General features: G+C 38.4%; 1 non-coding gene across 1 annotated transcript; it reads left to right on the forward strand.

Moving 5' to 3' along the window:
• The first annotated feature begins 18,226 nt into the window (after positions 1-18,226).
• LOC114514855 lies at positions 18,227-18,388 on the forward strand. The gene has a single exon (XR_003686128.1). It is a non-coding gene; the product is annotated as a U1 spliceosomal RNA (small nuclear RNA).
• The last annotated feature ends 8,862 nt before the right edge of the window (positions 18,389-27,250 follow it).

The following is a 27,250-nucleotide window of genomic DNA, read 5'->3' on the forward strand; positions in this document are numbered from 1 at the left end:
CTTTGTATGTTTTTCTTGTGTTTCAATGAACCATCCACAGCGTTCTGCACTCACTGCAGGCAGGTGAGCATGCGACAACTTAGTTTTTTAAAAAATCTTTAAAAATCAACTGAGGCTAGTCCTAATATGGCAAAAAATTTGTGGTACATTTACACAATGGAATAGTATGCAGCAGAAAGAAGGAAGGAACTCCTACCCTTCACAATAGTATGGATGGAACTGGAGAGCATTATGCTAAGTGAAATAGCCAGGTGGTGAAAGACAAATACCATATGATCTTACCTATAAGTGGAACCTAATCAACAAAACAAACAAATAAGCAAAATAGAACCAGAGACATTGATATAAAGAACAAACTGACATGACCAGAGGGGAGGGGGGAGGAGGGTAATGGGGGACAGAAGGAGAAGGGGCAAGCAAAGGAACACAAATAGAGGATTCATGGGCATGGACAATGGGGGGATTGATTGTGGGAGTGGGGTGGGGGACAGGGTAAAGGTGAGCAATGGAGAAAAAGGTGGGACAACTGTAACTGGACAACAATCAAAAAATTAGACAAGGTTCATTTTCATGCACATAAACTATCAACTAATAAGTGGTATAAAAATGGGATATTATATTTCATTTTACATATTCAAAAACATAGGGAAAATTGAATAGGATCTTTAGAAGTTTAAAAAGTCCAAAAGAGATATAAAAACTTTATTCATAAATAAAAGTTAAGATGCTGAAATTCATGAACCTAGCTAATGCGAGTTTAAGGGGCTGATCAAGGCAATTTTCAAAACTATGAACTTTATGAGAGAAACTGTACGTGGGAAAATAGAATCAGGTTCACCCACAGGCAAGAGATAAGGAAGTAATGGAAGTGATAGTGGATGAGGCAGGCCACTGGGAAGGTTGAGGAGCCCTTGGAACTCTTTCACATATGTGAGAACATTTTCATACACATGCTCACACACACAAACATACTATTTCATATTTGATACCTTCCACTTGCCCCTCCAGGACCTTCTACATCCTGCTCCCTTACCCTCTGGCTTCTACTTGGGCCAGTGGTAGTGGGGGATGAGGGTAGGTGTATGAGGAGGGGCAGTAAGAGGTGGGAGGTGGGAGGAGGGCGAAGTCTGAATGTTCCTTCTCCTGGATCCCTCCTGGCCTGTGTTTATCTCCTGGTTGTCATGGTGTGCTTGCTGTTTTTTTGTGTGCCACATCTCGTTTGTTTCCTTAGGGTATTCCCATAATTACTTTATTCACTGGTTGATTGTCTGTTTGCCTTATCTGAATATAAATCCCAAGAAGGCAAGGACCATTCACTTCAATATTTCTAGGCTAGCACAGTACTGGCTCATAGTAGGTGCTCAGTGAATAAATGCATGAAAACACAGATTCATTAACAGTGTTGGCCAATGGTCTTTACCAAGACTCTCCATCCTTAATTGACATTGCTGAATACCTGTGGTCTCTTCAACTAGAATGGAAACTTTCAGAGGACAGATACTTTATGATAAACAAACAAACAGACAGACAAACAAAAAACCTCAAAACACTCCGTAGTGCCTAGGATCACATGGAACAGATATGAAGCATTCAAAACATACTTCTTGATTCATTGATTAATAGCACATGCTGTTTTATTAGAGTGGTTAATGAAATATTCATTGAACTCAGATGTGCCAGGTATTGTTTTAGACTCCATAGATGTATCTTTAAACAAAACAAAGATCCCTGTCCTCACAGAGGGAAAGAGATCATACGGGGGCAGGGGGGCGGCAAAAGTAGGTTTACAGTTGTGAGTACCTGCAACAGACCTTATTATTGTATGTCCAGTGACCCCTGGAGAGGATAGGCCCAGCACATAGTAGGCCCTCAATAAATACATACTTGTTGAATGATTTTTATTTCAGGTAAGGCGGTCACTATGGGTAGGCTGCTGAGACCAACATATGGGCAGCCTTTTAGCTTGCCTGTTTGTAGGGCTGGCTTTGTCAGCTTGTCCTTTCACAATTATGAAGGGTTGGAAAAATGATATAGTGAGTGTCATTAGTACATTATAAATAAAAAGTTGCTGCTGTTCATTCAGCCAGGCCACTAGATGGCCAATTACTGCCTTGGAATGGATAATTTGTTGAATGACACATAAGAAAGTTGAAAGAATGTTCCTATCCAAAGAGCAATCTATTCTTTTTTTTTTAATTTAATTCAGAGTTTTGGGTTCTTTGTAAGAGAGGGACCTCATCTCCTCTTTATTTTGATTTAGCGCTGTAAGGCCCAAGGAAGAAACACGATATGCAGAAAGGGTACTAGCACAGCTAGAGGAATTTCTGCAGGGGTAGAAGCTTTGCTAAGCTAAATATAGAAAGTCACAGATGATGTGTACAGCATTGGGAGAACATTCGAATTTGCATAGAACCTTGTCACCTTTGTGACAGCTAAACCTCTTGCACTTTTTATAACCGAGAGTGGTAAGAATGGCTGCCAAAGGGAATTTTAATCCTGGTTCTCTGGAAGACTGTAGTTCTTCCAGCTTGATGGGTTGTGGTTTGTAACATTAGGTGCAGAGTTCTCTCCATGAGAGTAAGGAATTCTTGTGCCTTTGTGTCTGTTCCCACCTAAGCTGAGTATCAAATGCTTATGCCGGGTCTGAGACCATTAGTTCACAAAGAGGTGGAAGAGGAATCTGTGGGTATTTGCAGTCTTCTTAGACCTGTCCCATCTACTTAACTACAAGGAAAAGTATTAGTGCAAATTAAAATATTAACTTCACAAAAGCATGCAACCAAAATAAGTCAGCCACAAGAAGTCTAGTGTCTTAAAAAAATGGGTCAATTTAAAAAGGTGGACTTTTAAATTAATGCAATATAAGGCCTACACAACTTACAGAGCATGTCAGACTTGTGAGCCTCACACTGAACATTCTACATGAAAGGTGATCACCTGAGATCCCAGGGAGATGTGATACAAATTACAGTTGATACGGTGTTTTTACCAATGTGGACATTTGATGGATTAGGCCTATAATGCTCACCTGTTCAGCCCTGAAAGTTTCACCAAGGAGATCATGAAGGAATAATCTGTGAATCTTCACTACCAAGTGGATTTTTCTTTAGGGAAGTCCAGTGTTCACTTAACTTTTATTGCCATCAATCCTTGGTCTAATGGTGGCCTGAGGTCAAAAGTGGGCTTAACAAAGGCAATACTCTGGGACCCAGAGATCCTCGGGCAACATAATAGTAGACCACTCATTCCAATTCCAAAACTGGACACGTGGTGAAACGACTAAGGATTATATTGTTAATTGGTTTTCTTGGAATAAACCTACCCTGAAAACACGGCTGGAAATCTTTGGCCAAGAGAGGCCAAGAGCATTGGCCATCTTCAATACCCCAGTGAGTGTGTGCTGCTGATTACATCCTGATAGATGGGAGTGTTGAATGGAATTCAACAAAGGAACTAGGAAAGGCTGTGTGGAGCAGGAGAGCGAGGCTGGTTTTTAAGATCCTGGCATTGGTGTGTGCAGGCATAGCTGCTTCAGGGGCAGGCCTCACATTGCAGTCAGGCACCATCTCGTTCAAAACTGCTGGCAGCACTTGACTCATTCTAAATTACAGGCATCCCTAATTTTTATGCCAAAAGACACTTTTTTCTAGTGTGCTGGGGAAAGGCCAGATGGCCTTGTCATTGTGCTAATCGGTGGATCACAGGGCCCTGGAGAGCATGCTGAGGACACTGGCTTCAGCTAATTAATGCAAGCTCTGGGTCACAGGCAAGAATTAAGCAATCAACTCCTTTTTCTAATTCTTATATATTTTGGAAGTGTGCCCGTGGTCTGAAAATAGAAAAAAAAAGTCATTTGGGCTAAGCAAAGAATAATAGGAAAACTCCCATATGAACTTGGAAAGAGAACTTAGATGAGATGCCTAGTTAGGGCACGATAAATAAAACCAGATAGAGTCAAATCTACAGTACTTTTTATGGACGGGGAATGTTGAGCTCTGTTGATGGAGTTTGTGTAAGGTTTTAAGAGTTAGTTGGAATCTGGTGGCTTCTGATTAAAGTACAGCTTAATATTTGATATCAATATTTAATGTTTGATATAATATTGAAGCAAGTAAAACCACTATATTTGTCAAGTGGATCCTTTAAAGGATGTGAAGATGATTTTTTAATTGTTGTGAAGTAGAGCGTTTCATAGGCATTGCTTCTTTTCCTTCAGTCACTTTTGTGTTAATTATTTCTATAGACACAGCATCTAACAGATTGATTGACATAGTGAATACATAAAATGTGTGTTGAAAAAATGAATGAATAGCAGATTCAGATCACAATTCTGTGGTATTTTGCTATTATGTGGTTATTGTGTGGGAAGCTATTGAGCTGCTTATTAATTTACTAGCTAAACACATAATGGTTAATCTGCTTTGGGTCTAGATTCTAGGTTCTAGAGATACAGCAGTGAATAAAACACACAAAAATTTGTGTCCTTTTGGCACTTACAGGTTACTATTTTCAATTAGTATGAATCTTTAAATTTGTGAAGATTATTGAAATTGATATGACATTTCTTGTAATATATTTTTTCTAATTGGATAGCAATATGATGGTTAAATGCAACAAAAAAATACCATCAACTTTTTGGATTCACAGCCCAAGAAAGTGAATCTCTATTTTCCTGTCTCCTTGTTCTATTTTCATTATCCCACCTTTATCATAGAGCAGTTTTCAACTGAGGAGCTGCTTCTGTTTCTCAGGTCAACATTCCTTTCGGTGGGGCCAGTGCAGAGAGAGCAGTGAGACAAGGCGGATCTGTAAACCGAGCGCTTTATTGCCTCCACTGGCCTGGAAAGAATCAGTGGTGAGAAAACATAGGTTAGCCATACCCAGCAGTCTCTCGGGTGTGCATGCTCAAATGAACTCTTGTCTCGTACATAACTCCAGTTCTCTCATTTGTCATGCAGCCTTTGTCTACAGCACAACTTTCTGACAAAATGCTCCAAGGCTTTTTCCTAAGGCGGTGTAAGCTCTAGGCTTCTGTGCAATATAGTGGCCACCAGCTACACGCGGCTATTGCACACACTTGAAGTGTGTTGAGTGTGACTGAGGAATGAAATTTTACATTTTACTTGATTTATTTAAAACTGGGAATTCCATTTTGGAAGTATTTTATGAGTGTTTAGAACAACATAGTATCTATTTTTGACTACTAATTTTATGAAATATAAATACATACCAAATATTTCCACTGAAAATTTAGTGTCCAAGTTGAGATGTATTGTAAGTGTAAAACACAGGCCAGATTTCAAAGATGTATTATAAGAAAAGGTAAATTATCTCATAAAAAAGTCTAAAAACATTGATTAGATGTTGAATAATGACATTTTAGGTATATTGTATCACATGAAATATATTAAAAATAAATTTCTCTCTTTTTAAAAACTTTTAAATGTAAAACTGCATGTGTGGCTTGTTATCTTTCTATTAATAGTGTCAACCTGGACCCAGTGTAGTTCCTCCTCTAATTACTATTTATCTGTTCTTTTCTTATTGAAAAGTAGCTACTGTAAGACCAAGTTACTGCCCTGAGCAGCCAGTTGTCTGCCTAATTTTCTTTTGTTAAAATACCAGTAAGACTTTCCTCATCCTACCAGTCAAAAGAACTCTATGTGCTGTCTTTCTTTCCTCCCTTCCTTTCCTCCTCCTCATTCTTCTGCCCCTATTCCTCTCACCTCTACTGACCTGCATTTTCTCTCAAGTTAAATAATTTAATTCATGCTATTTCTGCTGCCTAATCTTGAAATCTTCCCTACTTCCTATGTATAATAGATTTTTCCTATGAAACCACCCCTTCTGATCAATACAGAATGTACTTAACCTTATATTGATGCAATATTGATACTGGTAATGTTTGCAGGAGGGAAGAATATAATTAAAATTCCAACTATAAATACACTGACTTATTGCTGTATACATTTATTTAAAATTGTAATTATTTTCTTAAATGAATTTTTCTTCCTTGAGCAGAGGTGTGACTGTGTAGTCACTGTAAGAAGCAAACTGGATGTGGGGGAAAAGTGGGCATCAAAAATAGCTTTACCATCAATAGTCTGGATGAACAAGAGGATGGTGGTATAATTAACAGGATTAAGCAAGCGAAGGGGAGGAACTGTTTGGGGGCAGACACTGAACATCTTCAACTGGGCATATTAGTTGTGGAGTGCCGGTAGGCATGAAGTCAAGTGTTTCTGGCAAGCAGCTACAAATGGAAGCTGTCTGTCCAATGTGGTAGCCACTAGTGATCAGATTAAAATTTAAATTACGTGCTCAATAGTCATATGTGACCAGTAGTCACTATATTGGACAACACAGATTAGAACATTTCCATCATCACTGAAAGTTCTGTTGGACATTACTAGTCCTTGAGTTAGGGCTGGTTCTGGTTAGAGAAGTTCGGGGTCAATGACTTAGAGGTGACAGCTGCAGTTGGAAACTAGATGAAGTCACTGAGGTGGAGAAGGTGTAATGAGAGGAGAGAAATAGGATCTAACCTAGGAAAACTCCCATTTTCACGGAATGAGCAGACAAAGGGAAGAATGAAAAAGACAATCACAATTTTACTTTCTCCTCCTACTGTGCTGCACAGTATGAGAAGAGGAATTTATTGTGTAGATTGTGAAGCTCCTTATGTAATGGCTATTGAATATGACAAGAACAGCATATTCAAAACAGAATTTTTTGAAAGGACATGTGTTATAAACTGTGATTTCTTGCACCAAAGCAAAATGTTATACTGTGGCACTGGATTGTTTCTGCAAGGGAGAGTAATATACTTGGGAGGATTTTTTTTGTTGCTGTTGTTGTTTTTTCTTTTTCTTTTCCTGGTAACTGTAAGTCAGTTAAGGTTTAGAGTTTACATAATTAACATGTTCAATAGATTCTCTTTCAAATACAATTTGCTTTATTAAGCTTTTGGCAAGTGCAGCATTATAGTCAATTCATGATTGGATTCTGAAATAACTGCTTGTGGTGCAGGCTGGGTAAAGCAAGTACATTATTCTTCAGTGCTAGAATTGTTGAATTTGTGGGAGCTTCAGAGCCTGACTGAAGTTCTTGTCCAGACCAGGGCTTCTGTATTTCTCTGAGAGGTGGTCTTTGGAGGACTTCAGGGAGGCTAAAAATGGTGGCATTGTTTTTCTTAGATGTGTTCATGTCCTTGAATTAATGGACTGGCTCATAGAGTTGAACAAATGTATGATTTAAAATGGAATTATGCTTCATCTAATGTGAAGCACATAGTTTGTGAGTAAAAATGATAAAAGAGCAAATATTATACCATGATTAGTTTGATCACTAAAATATCTTCTGGAATTTCCTTGATTATGTGACCCTTGAAAAACATCTAGTTTAAGAGAGGATTATGTGATGAAGAGACAGCTGGATAAATCTGGATATATAAGGAGACTTACGTGGAAATAGTCAGTGTGGATATTCAGTATTTTCAATGTAATTGTTAGCAAATGTCTGTCCCGTTTTCATTTAGTATGGGTGATGTCCAGCTTCCCTTTCTGCCTAGTAAAATAGGGATTTATCTGCTGTTGAAGACTACTCTTATTCAGAAATAATTTTTTTTTTAAAGATTTTATTTATTTATTTTTAGGGAGGGGAGGGAGGGGGAGAGAGACACACACACACACACACACACATCAATGTGCGGTTGCTGGGGGTTATGGCCTGCAACCCAGGAATGTACCCTGGCTGGGAATCAAACCTGGGACACTTTGGTTCCCAGCCCACGCTCAATCCACTGAGCTACACCAGCCAGGGCTCAGAAATAATTTTTAAATATTACAAATAAAAAGATGATTGCCCATTCTCCTCTTCCGTGTTGTTCTTCTAGGCCAGCAGAAACACGTACTTGATGCAGACCCCAGCTCATGGGGTCCACGTCATTATGGATGAAATATGAGACAAATTCACATGGACTACGAGTCCTGTGAAGGAAAAGGGATGGCATGGCTTTTCTCTCAAGGGGAGCAAAAGCCTCTGCCCTTGCTCCAATGAGCTTCTATTGTCTTACTGGGCACATTACAAGAAGATCCTCATTAACTATGCACAAGCTTGCTTTAGGTGGTTACCTTATGCAGCAAACAAAGGAGAGGATGCTGCTAATCATATCACAGAAGAGGGATATTTGCAAATGAAAAAGCAAAAGTAATTGGACCAGTTACACTCACCCTTGGAAGGTTTAGCATGGTTTTTAGGAAGTTGCTTTGCAGTAAATGTCCTCAATTCAGGGTGAGGGAGTTTTAGCAAAAAGCAAAACTCATAGCGACCTAGGTACATTGCAGGCCTGATTCCCCATGGGAGAACCTATTCATGGGCATGGGTCCTGTGCATCTCCCAGTGGGAGCTGGGCCCACACCATGCAGAACGGCCTCCCACACATACTCATCTTCTCAAAGGCATCACTGAACACCTCCCATAGACTTCTTTTCTGCCCTTAAGCCATGAGTTTGACATTTTTGTTAGATGTTAGGCCCCTGCTGGGCCTGATGACTCCTCATTCATCTATGTGTTCTAATCACCTACCTGCCAGAGTGCTGGACTTGTGGTAGACTCTCAATAATTTTTTTATTGATTCCTTGCCTCATTCCACAAAATATTTGAGGCAGCTAGTAAACACTTGTTGAATTGTGTTGATAAGTTTTTACTTGTTTAATAAATAAAGTATAAATTCTACTATATTGGTTTGCTATACCTTCCATAACAAAATATTACAGATTTAGTGGATTAAACAACAGAAGTGTATTTTTTCAAAGACCTGAAAATTAGAAGCCCAAGACCAAGGTGCCAGAAACAGAATTTTTGGAGGCCTCTCTCCTTTGCTTGTAGATGGATTCCTTCTATGTCCTCACATGGTCTTTTCTCTGTACCCATGTGTTCAAATTCCCTCTTCTTATAAGGACACTAGTCAGATGGGATTACAGCCCAACCTAACAGTCTCATTTTAATACAAGTACCTCTTTAAAGGTCTTTTTTTCAAATACAGTCACATTCTAAGGTATTGGGGATTAAGACTTTAAGATATGAGTTTTGGAGAGACACAATTCAGTCTATAATACAATTTTCTTCAGCAAAATGAACCACATATCCAACTCAGAGTCAAATAAATAAAAATGAAAATAAATTTGTTCATTGTATGGACATAGAACTAGCAGTCTCATTTAGATGGTCAGTTTGAGTAAATGTAGGGCAGCAAATCTCTATACACATACACACACAAATAAATTGTGAATGATGCCGGCTAATGACCATCTCCAAGGAAAAAAGTGAACAAGTGAAATTACCAACAAGTGAAGTGCTTTGATGTTTACATTTTTACCCTCAAAATAGGTTTTTTGAGTAGTTGAGTTATTCTTTGATTCTTGTAGGTGCCCTAACCAGAGATTGAACCTGCAACTGTGGTATACCAGGATAACACATTAAACAATGGACCTACCAGCCAGGGCTGAGCTGTTCTTTGAATTACACAAGCCCTGCACTTCTTAGGAGGAAGCCAATTTCAACACGTATTTTCATGTAGACTCATAAAAAGCCCCAAATGGTAATGACTTTGTTCCAGAGAGGCCAATCACTCCTTCCATCAATGATTTCATCTTAGTTCCTACACATCTTTCTTAAAAGATAGTCTGTTCCCTCACACCCTGATAAATGGGCCATAGATCATATGATTGTTCTCTTTCCTTTCCTATCAGAGAAATTTGGGTCTGGAATAGACAAAATGCACTGATCACATTCTTTTCCTTGGGAAATTTGGAATTGGGCTAAAAAATTCGAGCCTCTGTTGAATAACTGAATGAAGAAACTAAGAAACATAGTGGGGGCAGGGGCGATAGAGAAGAAAGAGGCAGAGTTGAAAGACCATGTGGGTCCTGAGAGGTAGAGGAGTAACTTCAGTTTCTGACTTCCTAGTTTTTCACGTCCATTTTCTTGAAACTTAATTTTACTTTCTTTCTTTGGGATTTATTAGATATTCCTTCAGCCTTTCAATAATGCAGTCTATGCTGTGCATCTGAAACTAATACAAAGAGATATTGAATGTAAACTGTAATTGAAAAATAAAAAATAGCAATTAAACAAACAAATACAATGCTAGTTATTATTTGTTTTCCACTACATGTGGGGTGCTATGATCATATTTCAAATGCATTATGTACTTTAGTCTCAGTGAAATCCTATGAAATAAATGTTGTGATTATCTTCACTTTGGAGGTAAGGAAATAGAGGGCTAGAGAGATGAAAGGAAAGCCTCTCTTCTGTTTCCTTCCTGTTTAGCATGCCAGTATGAGGACTCATGTCTGGAGCTGTAGTAGCTGGGTTTTTGTTTGTTTGTTTGTTTGTTTGTTTTACCACAAGGCAACAAGCATGATAACAAAATATCAACACTCTGTATATGGTGGAGCAGAAGAATGGAAGGAATCTAGGACATTTATACCATTGAGCTCCTAAACAAAGCACAGAACCACACAACTCTAGATGTCTTGTTAAGAAACAGTTTTATTGCATGTTTATGTCAATAAACATGCTTTCAGGTTTCAGGTTTTTCATAGTCTGAGTTAAGTGTACTTTTATATATATCATGTCTGGAGAAGGAGAGCTGGTTCAGTTTGGGTAGAGGGTAGAGTACGGGAAGGTCAGATGAAAATAGGAAAGTTAGGAACTATTATAGAAGCTCTACATGGTAGACTTAAGACTTGACAGTTTGGTTGATAATAATAAGGAACCAATGAATATTACTAACCATGAAAGTGACATGCCTAGAACTGTGTATTAAAAGGTTCCCACTTAGAGATATTTAGTTTCAGCATAAAAAAAACCTAAAATGTGTTTGTAGACAAAACAATAGAATTTCATAGTGACATAAACCTTGAAGATGCGAGAGAAAAAAGGATGACTAATGGAGCAGGTTTTACTGTGTTTTTTGGGAATAATGCCAGGAGACAAGGAGATGGAATAGCCATTGAGAGTAGGAGGGAAGGGAATAAAGTTTGACCAAAGTACTAATTTTAGATGGAGATACATGAAGGCAAGAGAGATCAAATTAAATGATATCAATCTCAAAAAGCCTAAGAGAAATGGTTAACTTAGGAAAGTGAGAAATGAAAGAATGGGGTTGAAAACTTTGAGAGAGGGGAAGAATGACTTAGCTCTCCACTCGTGCTGATCTTACCCTAGCATACCAGCTGCAGTGTTGGCCGTACTCCAAGATGGCCTCCAGGGAGTTTCATCTCGGTCTTCATGGCTGTGTACAGTGTCCCCTCACATAGAATCAGGCTAGTCTGTGTGACGGTGTGACTTGTGAGATCAGGCCATCCAGGGAATTGTGGTGTTTGTTCTCTTGGATTGCTTGCCATGTGGAGCCAGTCTCCACACTGTGAGGACACTGGAGCAGCTCTGTGGAGAGGCCCATGTGCAGGGGAATGGAGGCCTCCCACCAGAGGCCAGCATCAGCGTGTCGGTCATGGCAGTGAGCCTCCCTGGGGGCAGATCCTCCACTTCCAGGGCAGCTTTCAGGTGACCACGGCCCCAGCCAACACCTGACTACAATACCCAGAAACACCCAGTCAGGTCCTTCCTGAATTCCTAACCCATAGAAACTGTGAGGTATGATAAATATTCAATGTCATTTTAAGCCTCTGCATTTTGGGGTATTTTGTTATACTGCAGTAGACAAATAATATAGTTGTTTATATGTTTGTGTGTAAACTTGACTGAAACCTCTTTGTGGGTAAAAAATAGCTATTTTATTGCTTCCTTTTCACCTAATTCTTTGCTCAGTACCTGGCACATGCTTATTCAAGTGAATTAATAAGTGTAGCTTTAGAAAATATATCAGGGAATTCGAATAGCTGAATAAGAAAGTGAGGTGTAGACAAGTTTAGCCACCAGTTAACATGTTCCTGCTACTACTCATTTATGTATTGTGTGAAAATAGGTAAAGACAAAACATGTTTTCATTTCTGTGGATCCAGTGTAGGTATTGAATGACAGTAATTAAACAGATCTGTGAAGGTGATAAAACTCACAAGGAACGTCTATTAAATTAGTGAGTTACTAAATAAAGGGAGCCTATATTTTGCCTGATTGAGATAAATGATTCTTTATTTGATTCTGGAAAAGCCTAAGTGCAAGAAAACTTCAGACCTACCAGAGAAGGGCAGAGTAGGGAGTTAACTGGCGGAGTGTGAGGAGCAGCAGATCCAAAGGAAATTCTAAATTTGGTACAAATGGTAAACTCTTCAAAAAACAATGAAGCTAGATCCTTAACTCCTGTCACTTATTGAAATAAATTTTACATATTTATCAAACTTTAAGATGAAAATTTGGTCTCAGGATGGGGACCAAAACTTTCTAAGTCTAAATGAAGAACATAGAAGGAAAAAAAATACCAATTTGAATGATAAAAACTTAAGCTCTGTAGACCAAAAGCATGATAAGGCAAATTAAAAGACAAGCCGGGAGAAATACTTTCAGCACATATAATAGAGTTAATATTCTTATACTAAAAGAACTTGCAAGTTAGAAAAATTCTGAAGAACACTTTCATATTAAAAAGATTATTTAAAAATTATGAAATATTTGAAGATTGTTTTAGAAAATTTAGTTATGTTGTGATAAGATATTTTAGTAAAATTGATTATGTTTTGCTGAAATATTTATATCTAAGTTACTCTTAAGTTTATTTTATAAATAATTAAGTATTCATAAATAATTTGATTTCTATCACAAAACAATAGTCTCATGTCATTCATTCTAATTCTGTCAGGCAAGTCATTTACTTTTTATTATTTGAACCAACGCTGTCCTGACACAGTGGCCAGTACTCTGGATACTGTAGTCACCTGCTGTCATCATCATGAAATAAAAAATACAAGTGACAGCAATGTGGGGATCTCAGAGTGAATATCAGACAAACTTGTTCTGGTCATGTTTAAAACTCTCAGGTCATTGAGTTGCCCAGACACCAAAGAAATAAACCTGTTTATGATAAACCATAGGCCTTAGTGGGTCATAATTGGTAATGTGAGCTTTCCATGACTCAGTAAAGAGACTGGTGTGCCATTTGGAAGGCTAAAATGATTCCTGGGTAATTAGCTGATAAGGTCGTCGCTGAGGCTGACTCACCAATAATCAATGTCCCACAATAATCAAAATGCAGCACGTGTTGCCGTAACCTGATCTATGGCCTCTCTCTGGTTTCCATGCCCTGTTTTGTACTTCTCAGGAGAAAATGAGCTCATCTACTCCACACCAGGAAGACAAACAACCCAATTAAAACATGGGCAAAGGACCTGAACAAACACTCTTCAAGGAGGACTTACATAGGGCTCATAGACATATGAAAGGATCCTTAGCATCACTAGCCATCAGAGAGATGCAAATTAAAACCACAATGAGATACCATTTCACACCAGTCAGAATGGCCATCATAAACAAATTAATAAACCACAAGTGCTGGCTGCTGGTGAGGTTGTGGAGAAAAGGGAACCCTAATATGTTGTTGGTGGGAGTGCAGACTGGTACAGCATCTGTGGAAAACAGTCTAGAATGTCCTCAAAAAACTAAAATGGAACTGCTTTTTGACCTGGAAATTCCACTGCTGGGATTATACACTAATAATGCTGAATCACCAATTCAAAAGAACCTATGCACCCTGATGTTCATAGCAGTGTTATTTATAATAGCCAAGTGCTGGAAACAGCCTAAGTGTGCATCAGTAAATGAGTGAGTCAAAAAACTGTGGTACATTTACACAATGGAATGCTACACAGAAGAAAGAAGGAACTCCTACCCTTTGTGACAGCATGGATGGAACTAGAGAGTAGTACTATGCTGAATGAAATAAGCCAGGCAGTGAAAGACAACTACCACATGATCTCACCTATAAGTGGGACCTAATCAACAAAACAAGCAGCAAAATAGAACCAGAGACATGGAAATAAAGAACAAACTGACAGTAACCAGAAGCGGGGAGGTAGGGGGCTATCAGGGGAAAGATGAAGAAGGGTCAAGTCAAGGAACATGTATAAAGGACCCATGGACAAGGACAGTGGGCGTGGGGTGGTCAGATTGAATGTAAAGAGGGAGTGGGTAGGACAGGGGAGATCAATGGGGGAAAAATGGGGACAATTGTAATTAAACAATAAGATTTTTTAAAAAAATGTGTTTTCAAGATTTCCAATGTTTAAAACAGAATCTAATTTTTGTTTTTACTGCAACAGGGTCCTCATTGTAATAGCGGCTTGTTTTGGAAGGCAAGCACAGGAAGGTGGAAGGCAGGCAGAGTGGAGAGAGAGGAGGGAGCAGTGTGAGAAGGATGCGCCCCCGAGTCTACAGGACTCAGTGAGCTCCGACATCCTCCCCTCCGAGGGTCTGCTCAGTCAGATTTCCCTCAGGGCTAACACCTGTCATCCAGAGCAGCCCAAGGAAATAGCCAGTTGGAAAAAAAAAGTCCTTAGGGAGTGTCTGTTTAATTGTTAATGTTTCTAATCAATAGGAACAACAGCTCTGGGAAAGCAGGATAGGGAGTATTAACTCTGTGCCCTTCCCAAGGGCAGGAATGGTGATGGTGCCTGCTGGGGCCTCAAGGTCCTGATGGGGGAGGCTGATGCAAGAGAAGGAAAAGAGAAAGGCAGCAGTGTGGGAGGAATGCATCTGATTCCGAGGGCTTCTCCGGATGCTGGGATGGAGAGATGGATGAAGATGTGGACACCCTGACAACATTTGCATAGAATTGCTTAGCATTTCTCCCCTATTTGAACCGTGGTTTTGTGGGGAGTAGGTGATTGCCAAGGCTTGGAGAAAAGCACAGAGCCAGCTGTATGATGCTCTTCTAGGCCTTGAGATTGTAGAGAATTATTGTCTGCTTGACTCTGTTTAGCTCTCTATCTTCCTGTCCCTGTCTATCTCCCTCATCTTTTCTATATTGCCTTTAATATAAAATCCTTGTTTTCTACCCTATGAAAACCTTAAAGAAAATGCAACCTGTGAATAGCAGTGTAAGTCTTCCATGCTTGAGGTTCAGTTACAGCTGAGGTGTTTTCTCCTGTTATCAGGAATCTGAGGAATATTTACTGAAATGGGTGTGCTGAATGATTCTGGTTTTAGGGTCCCTGGAGTGCCCAGTGAACACACAAGGAGCTCCGGAAATGGCGTTGGAAGAGGGAACAAATGCAGTGCTCTGGGAAGGCAAGGGAGGGCGAGGCTGGGTGCCTGGGCAGGCTTCATGGACGAGGTGGGCTTGTGAATAGGAGACATGGGAAATGAGTGACCTTCTGTGACCATTGTTATGAACTGACTTCCTCCTATGGCAGTGAGGAGGGATCTTGATTCTACAGCCACAGTGAGTACTCTCTTATCCAGGATACATACCAAACAAAACAAGCAAACAATCTCCCCATACCCCCCAAACAAAACCTCCCTCAAATATTTGTTTTCTCCTGATGGCATTTAACCATGTAAGTAATGTTCATAATATGCTATCTTGAGGTCTAACATGACCCTGCAGGGCCCTCAGAGTCAAAAGAAGTTTAAAAACATGTTAAAACAGTTTGCTCATATAATGTAATCCCATCCTGTTTCATTGACTGCTCTTCATGGTTGAGTGTGAGGTATGTGAGTGGAAGCCATCCCAAACATTCTTGATAATGGATATTTCTAAAGTAGAACAGGAATAAACTCTAAATATGAGGACTTTCTGCTTCAAATGGTTGTGCCTCTCCAAGCCTAATTCCAGGAAAGCTATAAAGAAGGTTGTCTTCCTCACCTTTCTGCTTCAGTAAGTCATTTAACAATTTAACAAACATTTTCTCTTTGCCAGTGCTAGGAGGTTTGAAGGCAAATAAGACAAAATCCTTTTTAGAAGGAAGCTGAGGGGAGGCAGATATGAAAGTAAATATTTACCTCAAGTTTAGTCCATCTGTAAAACTCAAGGAGAATAAAGTGAAGTGAGAAGACATGAATAATGTTAAGCTTTAGACTAACTTTGCTATTGTTTTAAATACAAAGAAATCCTGATGATATTTTCAATGGTAGTGTGTAAAATTCAGACACAGATTGAGAGCCCCTAAGTAGTGATGCATCCTGTGCTCACCATGAGGGAGTGTGGATTGAATTCAGCCTGTAGTGGAGGGTGGGCTGAGTGCTGATTCTCTGAGGGTGAAGTGTCCAGAGCAGCACAGGCGAAGTGCTTCCACAGGGTTTCCCTGCGCTTCCTGTTGTTTTTCTCCCTCCCTGTTGCTGATGAGCAACACTTCACTGGCTCTCGGCTTTATTCTGGGGGCCTAGGCCTTGCCCTCGAGTGTTTACCATCATTTTCAACCCTAGCTCCCACTTTTTGGCCCTGAGTTTACTTCTTGTTTTGGAGATGGTCATTTTTTCTTTTCAAACTCGTATATATTTTAAATGTATTGGGGTGACATTTGTTAATAAAGTTATGTAGGTTTCAAGTGTAGAACTCTATGATACATCATTTATAAATTGCATTGTGTGCCCACCACCTAAAGTCATATCTCCTTCCATCATCATGCATTTGACCCCCCTTACTAACCCTGAAACCCCTTCCCTTTGGTAACCATCACACTGTTGTCTGTGTCTATGAGTTGTTTGTTTTTCTTGTTTGCTCATTTGTTGCTTTCAGTTTCCTATCCCACATATGACTGAAATCATATGGCTCTTGGCTTTTTCTGATTTATTTCACTTAGCATATTCTCAGGGTCTATGTATGTTGCTGTAAATGGCACTATTTCATCTTTTCTTATGACTGAGTATATTCCATTGTATATACGTACCAATCTTTTAATCTACTTATCTGTCAAAGGACGCTTCTGTTGTCTCCTTGTCTGGGCCACTGTGAATATGCCAACTGGACATTTTTAAGTGATGTCCTCCTAGCCAAGGGTGTCTGTATGTTTGCCCCAACAGGGGCACTCAGTCTTTTATCCCCAGTCTGCTGCCACCAGCACCAAGACACTCCTAAAAGGAAACTGGGCTGTGATGATGTGACCTTTTACTCTCATTATCTGTAAATATTTGGTTATTTTTCAGTTTACAATAAATAACCAAAACCACAAGTTGGGGTTTTATTTTCTATAATTTTCTTAATGTGCTAAGGTAGCAGGAGTCCCACACCAGTGTGAGGGCCTAGACTGTGTTCGTGCTGGGGTTCAGACATTTTTGGACATGCTAGATTTTATGCTTGGAGGATGAATTTGTCAGAGATTATTTGCAGGAATGTCTATCTCAAAGCAAGAAAGCGGAGGAGTTCAAGTTTGGGTCAAGGCTGGCAGAGGGGCTGGGCAATTCTGAGTATCATTCATATGGTCTTCCCTGGACCTAAGCAAAATCATGCAGGGAGTGAAATCTGAAAATGTTGCTTGGGAGGAATTGCTACAAGAAGTGAGGTTCATGAGGATGCACTTGGGGACAGATGCGATGGAATAGAAGCACACGGGTGAGGAAGACAGCTCCTTTCTTCTTTGGTGAGGAGCACAACGGGTCTTGTTCACATGACCTACTTGGTACAGCAGCCTCTTTATCTTGCAGTCAGCCTCCTCGTAGCCTCTGCAGGGGAGAGCACGGCCATTGGCCTTCTACTGAGGCATTGCAGGAAAAAGGAGTAGAGGAAAATGTAGAGCTTCAGGGACACTGGCATTTCCACACATTCCACAGTCCTTGAGATAACAGTAAGAGGTGTGTGGGAAAGGTTGTTGTAGGGATCTAATTTTCCCCACCCCAAGCATGACTGGTACTGTGATCTGAGACTCCTTTGGCTTGGGCAATGCATAGGCAGCAGGAAAGTGAAGACCACATGAATGCTTCAGAAATTATTAGAATGTGACTGTTTACAGAAAGGAACACAAATGACCTCTGCTTGTTCAGTTCTCTCTAATTGATCTTCACAGGGTATTTCTTATTTTGCCTCTTAAATTTAATTTTAAATTAAATTTAAAATTAATTTACATTTAATTAATTAAATTAATTTAATTTAAATTGCCCAGTTCATTGGTTATGACAAATGCACCACTCTGATGGGGGACATTGATAGTGGGGAGACTGTGTGCCAGGGTAGGGGATATATGGAGAATCTTTGTTATCTCCCATGTTATCTCCTGCTCAATTTTACCTATGAACCTAAAACTGCCCTAAAAAATTCTTTAAGAAAAGGGTGCAACTTACTTGGCAGGGGAGATAGCATGTTCATGAAGGCGGTTTTCCCAGGGCGAGGGCTATCCATCTCACTCTGGATGTGCTGACCCCTGTGACTTTCCCAAACGTGGGAATCTCGAGTGTCTGATTTGTGGTGGTGGCAGACTGCATTCACACTCTCCCCTGGAAAAATAAAAGAAAAGGGGGCAATAGTTTTGCAGTTCTTGACTGTGACTGTGTATGGAGGCAGGGCAATAGAAACTCTCTGTGTTTTCTGATTAATACCGCTATGAATCTACAACTGCTATATAAATTAGTCCTTTAAAAATCTCGATAACAGAAAAGTAGTTAAAGAATGCTATGCTGTAGGTTTGGAAACTAATAATGGATTCAAATCTGGTTATTAAAGTAAATAATACATAATAAAATTTTAAAGATTAGTGTAACATCATTTTTTCAATTCTATATAATCATGAGAGAAATCATTAGAAACATCAGCAAGACTGAGCGGCAGAGATAATATGGTGCAAATGGCAGGGGCTCTATGTATTCTTAAATTTTTGTCTTAAATAGAGACACTCAAAATGTGCCATTTGGTACTTTATTAAAATTGTTAGAAAAATAAAGCTTTTGAAAAACTAGAATAAATTGACTTTGGATAGGGTAAACCAATCAATATTATAAAAATGTAAGTTCTCTCTAGATCAATCTGTAAACAATGCAATTCTAAATTAGCAACAAACTTTTCTGAAACTTGACAAAATGACTCTAAACAGTATCTGAAAGAAAGTATAAATGCGAGAATGAACAAGAAATTTTAAAAGAGGAAATATTAATAGAACTTACCTTGACAAATAATAAAATGTGTTAAACAATGTAATTCTAAGATACTCTAAAGGTAAATTTTAAAAATATGATATGAAAAGATGCTCAAGGTCACTAGTCATCACAGAAATGCAAATTAAAAATGTGAAGTGATATCATCACACACCGATCAGAATGGCTATAGTCCATAAAACAACAAACAAGTGCTGATGAGGATGTGGAGCAAAAAGAACCCTAATGCACTATTGGTGGGAATGTAAATTTGTGCAGCCATTGTAGAAAACAGTATGGAGGTTCATCAAAAATTAAACATGGGCCCTGGCTGGCGTAGTTCAGTGGATTGAGCGTGGGCTGAGAACCAAAGCATCGCAGGTTTGATTCCCAGTCAGGGCACATGCCTGGGTTGCAGGACACAGCCCCCGGCAACCGCACATTGATGTTTCTCTCTCTCTTTCTCCCTTCCTTTCCTAAAAATAAATAAAAAAAAAATCTTTAAAAGTTAAATGTGGAACTGCCTTATGACTCAGCAATTCCACTTCTGGGTATATATCCAAAGAAACACAGGATACTCTTTTTTTTTATTATATTTTAATCATTGTTCAAATACAGTTTTCTCCTTTTTACTCCCAATAGAAACACAGGATACTCTTTCAAAAGGATATATGCATCCCTATGTTGATTGCAGCATTATTTTCAATAGCCAAGGAAGCAACCCAAGGGACCATCAATAGATGCATGCTTAGAAAAGGTGTGGTACACATACACCATGGAATATGACTTGGTCATAGAAGAGAATGAAACCTGACTATTTTTGACAGCATTGATGGACCTAAAGGGATTTATGCTAAGTGCAGTACATCAGGCAGAGAAAGACAAATACCACATGATTTCACTTATATTTGGAATCTAAAGAGCAAACTAAACTAACATATAAAACAGAAACAGACTTATAGATACAGAGAATAGACTGATTGTTGTCAGAGGGGGGAGGATTGGGGGATGGATGAAAAAGAAGGGATTAAGAACTCTGAATTGTTTCTTACATAATAGTCTTGAGGATGTAAAATACAGCAAAGGGAATACAGTCAATAATATTGAAATACTATGTACAGTGCCAGGTGGGTACTTGAAATATCAGGGAACCACTTTATAAAGTATATGATTGTTGAACCACTGTTGTGTACCTGAAAGTGTTACAAAATAATATTTAATGTAAGCTGTAACTGAAAAAAATTAAAAGTCTATATGATAAAGATGATATTTTAAATCAATAAGAAAAATATGTGTTTTTAGAAAAAAAAGTTCTGGAAATATTGTGTAGTTATCTGGAAATTAATAAACCTGGATTCAGTGACATAAATTTTGGATAGACCATTGAGTTAGATGTATACATAAAAATAAAACCCCTAACTAACCAAACAAAAAACTATAAAACCAATAGGAGGCAGCATGGTTATCTATTTATTTTTGTTATATAGGGTGTATAAGTCTTCCTAGTTATTAATTGATTTGAAATCCAAAGCTCATCAAGGAAATTTGGAGAATGATAGACAGGAATAAAAGCTAACTGGTCATTTTCTATGTGCTAGGCACTCTTTGGGCTCTTTAAATTTTCTTTTACTCATTTAATACCCATAACCAGATAAGGCATATGGATTTTAATACTAGGTATCTTTTACAGGTTTGGGAACCAAAGCAAAGGGAAGTTAAATAACAGGAAGTAGATGGTGAAGTTGGAATTCTGAACCCAGTCAGTTTGATTTCAGACCTAAGTGCTTTCCAAGGTACCATGCTACTGAACACTTTCTTAAATAATGGAAACAAATGCGCACAGAAAAATTCAGTATAAAGTCAGAAAAGAAAGGACAAATAGGAAGTTATTAGCCGCACCTACTGGCAGTCAAAGGCCAATGAACACTTACAAGAAGACATACCACCCAATAGATAAATGGACAAATTTCACAGTGAGATAATTCACACAATAAGTAACACATGGCTAATAAACATGTAAAAAGATCTTCATTCCCATTAATAATTGAAGTAATACGAATTGAAGAATGAGACACCTTTTTCAACTGTTATGTTGTTTCAATGTGTCAAAGTTAGACAAACCGTTCCTCTTTACACATTATTAGTTGGTGGCAACATATATTGGTGCAATGTTTTGAAGTGGAAGTTTAGCTATATCTATTAAAATGGAACATTTATGAAAGCAATTCTATGGGAATTTATTTTAAAGAAATATTCCTTCATATGACCAGAGGAATGTGTGTTTATATAGAAGATTATTCATTATGATATTGTTTATAATGGCAAAACGTTGAAGACATCTAAATATTCATTAGTAGGGAATTAGCTAAACTAAAAAAAAGCTAAAGAATGAATAGTGATGATTTTCAGAGGGGGAGAGGAATTGGAGGAATCATGGGGGAATTTTACTTTTTTCCATCTTATTTATTTTTCATTTTTAAAGATTTTATTTGTTTTTAGAGAAAGGGAAAGGGAAGGAGAAAGAAAAGGAGAGAAATATCGATCAGTTGCTTCTTGCAAGAGCCCCAAATGGAGACAAAACCCACAACCCAGGCATGTGCCCTGATCAGCAATTGAACTGGTGACTTTGGTTTGCAAGACAATGCCCAACCAACTGAGCCACACTGGTCAGGGTCTTATATTTCTTTATTTTAATGTTTTTTACAATATTAAAGTAGTACTTTAATAATCAGAAATAATTATTTTTAAAAAGTTATTTTTAGAAAATACTGTGATTATTAAAACACATTAGTAATACTAAATAATAACAAGTAGATGAGCACTATATTAAAATATTAGAAAACTTATTTGGAATTTATCAAAGAGTCAAATGAAAAGTGGATTTGATCACCTTACTATATATCTAAATACTTGAGATATCAATTCTGATTTTAAAATATCTTAGTAGACAAAGCAGTGTAGCTCACAACATGATTAAGATTATTTATGTTAACAAACTATAGAAATTATCTCTGAAAGCTATAAGAGAGATACAAATTAAAACCACAATGAGATATCACTTCACACCAGTCAGAATAGCCATCATAAACAAAGCCAGAAACAAATGTTGGAGAGGTTGTGGAGAAAAGGGAACTCTAGTGCACTGTTGGTGGGATTGCAGACTGGTACAACCATTATGGAAAACAGTATGGGATTTTTCTCAAAAAACAAAGAATGGATCTGTCTTTTGACCCAGCATTTCCGCTGCTGGGATTATATCCTAAGAACCCTGAAACACCAATCCAAAAGAACCTATGCACCCCAATGTTCATAGCAGCACAATTTACAATAGCCAAGTGTTGGAAGCAACTTAGGTGGTCATCAGTAAATGAATGGATCAAAAAACTACGGTACATTTACACAATGGAATTCTATGCAGCAGAAAGAAAGAAGGAGCCTCTACCCTTTGCAACAGCTTGGATGGAACTGGAAAGCATTATGCTAAGTGAAATAAGCCAGGCAGTGAAAGACAAATACCATATGATGTCACCTTTAACAGGAACCTAAACAATAAAATAAACAGGGAAAATATAACCAAACACACTGAAATAGAGAACAGGCTGACAGTGACCAGAGGGGAGAGGGGGAGGGAATTTCAGGGGACAAGGGGAAGGGTTTATAGGAACAAGTATAAAGGACACATGGACAAAAACAATGGCAGAGGGTGGAAATGGGAGGGAGGTGGGGAGGGCTAGGGGGAGGGCTGGGATGGGAGTAAAAGACAGAAAACTGTCTTTAAATTTATTTACTGAATATTAAATAAGTATTCAGTAAATAAATATTTACTGCTTTTCTATATTCACTAAAAACTGTTTAGAAGAAAAGGAAGATCCCATTTATTTTCATAAATAGTTTATGAAAGTAGACAGAAAATGCTCTACAAATATTTTGGAAGAAGATACTAAACTATGCTACAAAAAATTACTATAACAGTTACCAAAATATTAATGTGTTGGATAATAAAAATACTATTATAATTCTCTTCTTTTTATCCTTTAAGTCTTTCTTGTTTATTTAATCTTATTTTATAATCTCTTTATATTACTTTTGTAATAGGCAAAATCTGTCTTTTAACTTAAATTTTAAATGCATTGTAATCTTTGATCACCAAATTCCTTGTGAACATCACCCATAAAATGATAATTGCAACAGTAAGCCACATGTCAATTTGTACTTATGAGAAAATATCAAAATTTGCATAACATTTTGTCCAACATATGTCAATTCATTCTGTTGTATTTTTTAAAATAATCATGGGAGATAAGTATGGTTGCTGATTCAGAATGAGATTCAGGATTTTTTCCAGTGTACTTCAAACGTTTTAACACGTCAGAAATGTGCTGCTCATTTATCAAAGCAGCACAGCTACTTCTAAGAGCAATTTTCAGTGGGGTAATGTTTTGGATATTTAACCATCCCCACTAAAACAAAATGTTCCAATTTTATTTAATTAATTTTTAAAATAGCAAAATGAAGTTCATTAGCCCTGACATCATATTCATGGGAGAAATGTCCATTATAACAAAGTTGAACTGGGACTCACTGTGTGAAGCTGTGTTATCAGCCTGTGTGATGCTTATGAGGCAGATCCTGGCCCTGATGGTTGCACAGAATGTGATTGTGGTACTTCCTTCCTACAGTGCTGCAAAATAAGTTTATTTTCATAAATAATACAACAGGGTAGTCTAAGAAGAAATTTATACAACTGATCCCTTTCTTTTCAAGTAATTGATTCCTAGCATTTTGATGACATAAAGGGTAGCCATGGTATCAGAGGCACAGAGTCATGGAACAGACTGACAGGTATAAGAAGGGATGGGGAGGTGGGGACTGATTGGAAGAAGGGGAAGGGGTTAGTCAAAGAACATGTATGAAGGACCCATGGACATGGACAGTGGTGCGGGGATTGACTGTGGAAGTGAGGGGCAGGCTGGGTGGAGGCGGGCAAAGGGGAAAACAGTGATACAATCACAAAGAGTAAAATATTTTAAAAATGAAACAAACATATTTTTAAAAAGTATAGCTATGGTAAGGACTATCTCTGCTATTGAGGTAAAATCCACGTAGTTATTAAGAGCAAGTTCTGAAGTAACTTCATTTAGACTTTTCTCTAAAGCTACTAATAGTTAAGAGAGACTCAGGAAAGAGTGGGGCCGCAAGGGAAGGAGGGAAAAGGACTCAGTGTGAGTCTTCTTATTTGAGAAAGAAGCATTGGAGACAAGCTTTCATTGGAATTAGCCAAAGAAACATAGAAAAATAGATACCTTTTAAAAATATTTTATTGTTTATGCTGCTACAGTTGTCCCACTTTTCCCCCTTCAACCTCTTCCACCCTGCCGGCCCCCAACTTTCATAATCAGTTCCCTCACCATTGTCCATGTCCTCGAGCTCTTCCTCTATGTTCTTTGACTAATTCCTTCACCTCCCTTCAATCAGTGTCCTCCTCCCCTCCCCCTCTTACAGCTCTCAGTCTGTTCCATGATTTTATGCCTCTGGTTCTATTTTGCTCATTAGTTTATTTTGTTCCTTAGATTCCTCTTACAAGTGAGATCATATGGTATTTGTCTTTCACCTACTGGCTGATAAACATAGATTCCTGACTCAGGCATAATGGAAGTTAGATATGGCCAAGTTGGGTAGAGTTAATGTAAAGCCAAGTTTCGTGTGGGGGTGCTCTGTTGGTTGGGGAATGTGTTGAAATAAAGAAGTTGCACTCGCCTGCCTTCTCTACTAAGTATTGGGTACCCTCATACTGTGTCCCCAGCTATGCCCTCTGTGGTAGAGAGAATAAAGGATTTGCTAGATGGTGTCAGTGGTGTCTGGGGAACCCAGGTATTTGGGCTGCGCATTGTCAGCAAGGAGACTTGGACTACTTATTTGGTGTTTTGACTGTTCCCATAAGGCAGTGCAAAGGCTGGAGGCTCTAAAAGGTTAGGAGCACTAAGAGTGATATAAAGGGCTTGTTACAAATGCTGACTCCTGGCCACCCCTCCCCCACTTCTAATTCAGTAGGTCTGCAGTAGAACATGATCTGCATCTTAACTCAGATCTCTAGGTGATTCTGATGTGCCTTACGTGTTTCTGACGGGTGAGAAGGAAGCTGAATGGAAACAAGGGAATGAGATAGTGTAGGAAATGGTGGGCAATGTGCTTTCCTCTCCTTGTTCTCTGCTGCACCTGCTTTGCTGTGATTGGCCTTTCTGCTGGGCAAGAGTGAGTGGAGGTGAGTGAGTCTACCAAGGGACTTGAGGAAATGTGACACAGAAGCCTCTATGGGAAGTCCCCATTTTCGCTGGCTGTATGTAGAAGGGAGTATGGTCTCTACCAGAATTATGCCCCTTTCCTTCTTTTCAGACCTTGCAAGGCCTCAGGAAGAGAAAGTTGATGCAACTTTTGGGCAGATGGCTCAGTACACAGTACATTATACAGTGCATTATATTATTACTGAGTCTTAGTATGACTGTGCATTGAGTCAAGTAATCATTTCACAGAGAGAAAAATATGCTTCAACAGAGCTAATCCTGATCCATTTGAGAATTCATAAATGAACCATAAAATCATAACTGTGCAAGAGGGACTCCACAGAGGCCATATTTATATATGTATTTGGCAAAACCTGAAAATCACAGTCTCCAACTCTAATCGGCCCATTTAGAAATTGTGTCTACTAAAGCTTCAGTATAATAGATGTTTATTTTAAGAGAACTAAAGACTTTTCAGATTCTACACAAGGCTCTACTCTATGAATAGGTCCTTAGTGTGCAATTAATCACTTTTAGTTATTAATTTTAAACCACTTATTGCAGATTATTTGTTGTCAATCCTGCTTGCCAAGACTACATATGTGTCAAGGTACCTAATGTACTAATACATAAAATGGTTGAGAATGACCAGCTGATCTCATTGAGTGGCTTTATTTTCAAATTGGGGAATTAATTCAAAGGCGAGTTGTTTTTTTTTTTTTTTTTTTTTTTACTGTTATGCACACAACAAACTTTAAAAAAGTCTGGAAGTGCAGTGCTTTTACCTGAGAGCAGGAGTGAAAAAGGATTCTGGAAGGCATTTCCCTGGCAGAGAAGACAAGAAAAACTGAGAGAGGAAGCAGCCACCTCGCAGGGTCAGCCTCCAAGGTGGCTTTCTGCCTTTGCCTCAGAAGGCCTTGCCCTTCTGCTCAGTGGAATTATCATGTAGCCAAGATGTTGGAGTAACACCTAGCAAGAAGAATTACACACATTAAATTAGAACTTGGGAGTCATTTATTTCATGCTCTAAGGGGAAGAAAATTTGGTGATGGAAAATTTGGTGAAGCTCTGAACTGGTGGGACAGATGGTAGGATGTGGCAAGACCACAACTCTAGATCTATTGTTTAATTGTATTAAGATCTGCTTCATCCTCTTTCAAGTAGTTCTAGTTCATAGGTTTATTTTTGTTAAGTGCTGTTTCCAGAGGTAAGAGTTTGATTTGAATTGTAACTTGAAGGAATTGCTTAAGATTCTTTTTTCTTTTTGTTTTTATTGTTTTAAAGATATTATTTACTGTATTTTTGGACCATAAGACACATGTAGGTTTTAGAGGAGGAAAATAGGAAAAAAAATTTTTAAAGCAAAAAATTGTGGTAAAATATTTAATAACATAAATAGCATAATATTTCAACAATGTAAATGTAAACAGAACTCAACAGCAGCATTAACAACCATTATTCCTCCCAAATTTGGAGGGGAAAAAGTGAGCCTTATAGTCTGAAAAATATGGTCTTTTTTACTAGAGGGAGGGGAAAGGAGAGAGAAAGAGAGGGAGTGAAACATCAGTGGGTGGTTGCTTTTCATGTGCCACCCACAGGGACCTGGTCTGCAGGCCAGCACTCAATCAATAGCCATACCAGCCATGGCTATTTTTTGAATTATAGTTGATGTATAATATTATACTAGTTTCAGGTATACAACATAGTGATTCAACACATATATCTTATGAAGTGATCACCACGATAAGTCTGGTAACCATATGTCCCAGTACATAGTTTTTAAATGTTCTCTTTTTTTCTTCCCATCTCTTCCCTTCCCTCCCCTCCTATCTCACACGCACATACACTTCTAGAAGAGATTCCAGTGGACGGTGGCACCTAAATACATGTGGTTCTTCAACAGACATAAATCCTAGCTAGTTGAAGTAAATATTGCAGCTTTTAGACTA

Source organism: Phyllostomus discolor, chromosome 3 (assembly GCF_004126475.2).
Source record: "Phyllostomus discolor isolate MPI-MPIP mPhyDis1 chromosome 3, mPhyDis1.pri.v3, whole genome shotgun sequence".
In the NCBI taxonomy this organism is placed as follows: Eukaryota; Metazoa; Chordata; class Mammalia; order Chiroptera; family Phyllostomidae; genus Phyllostomus; species Phyllostomus discolor.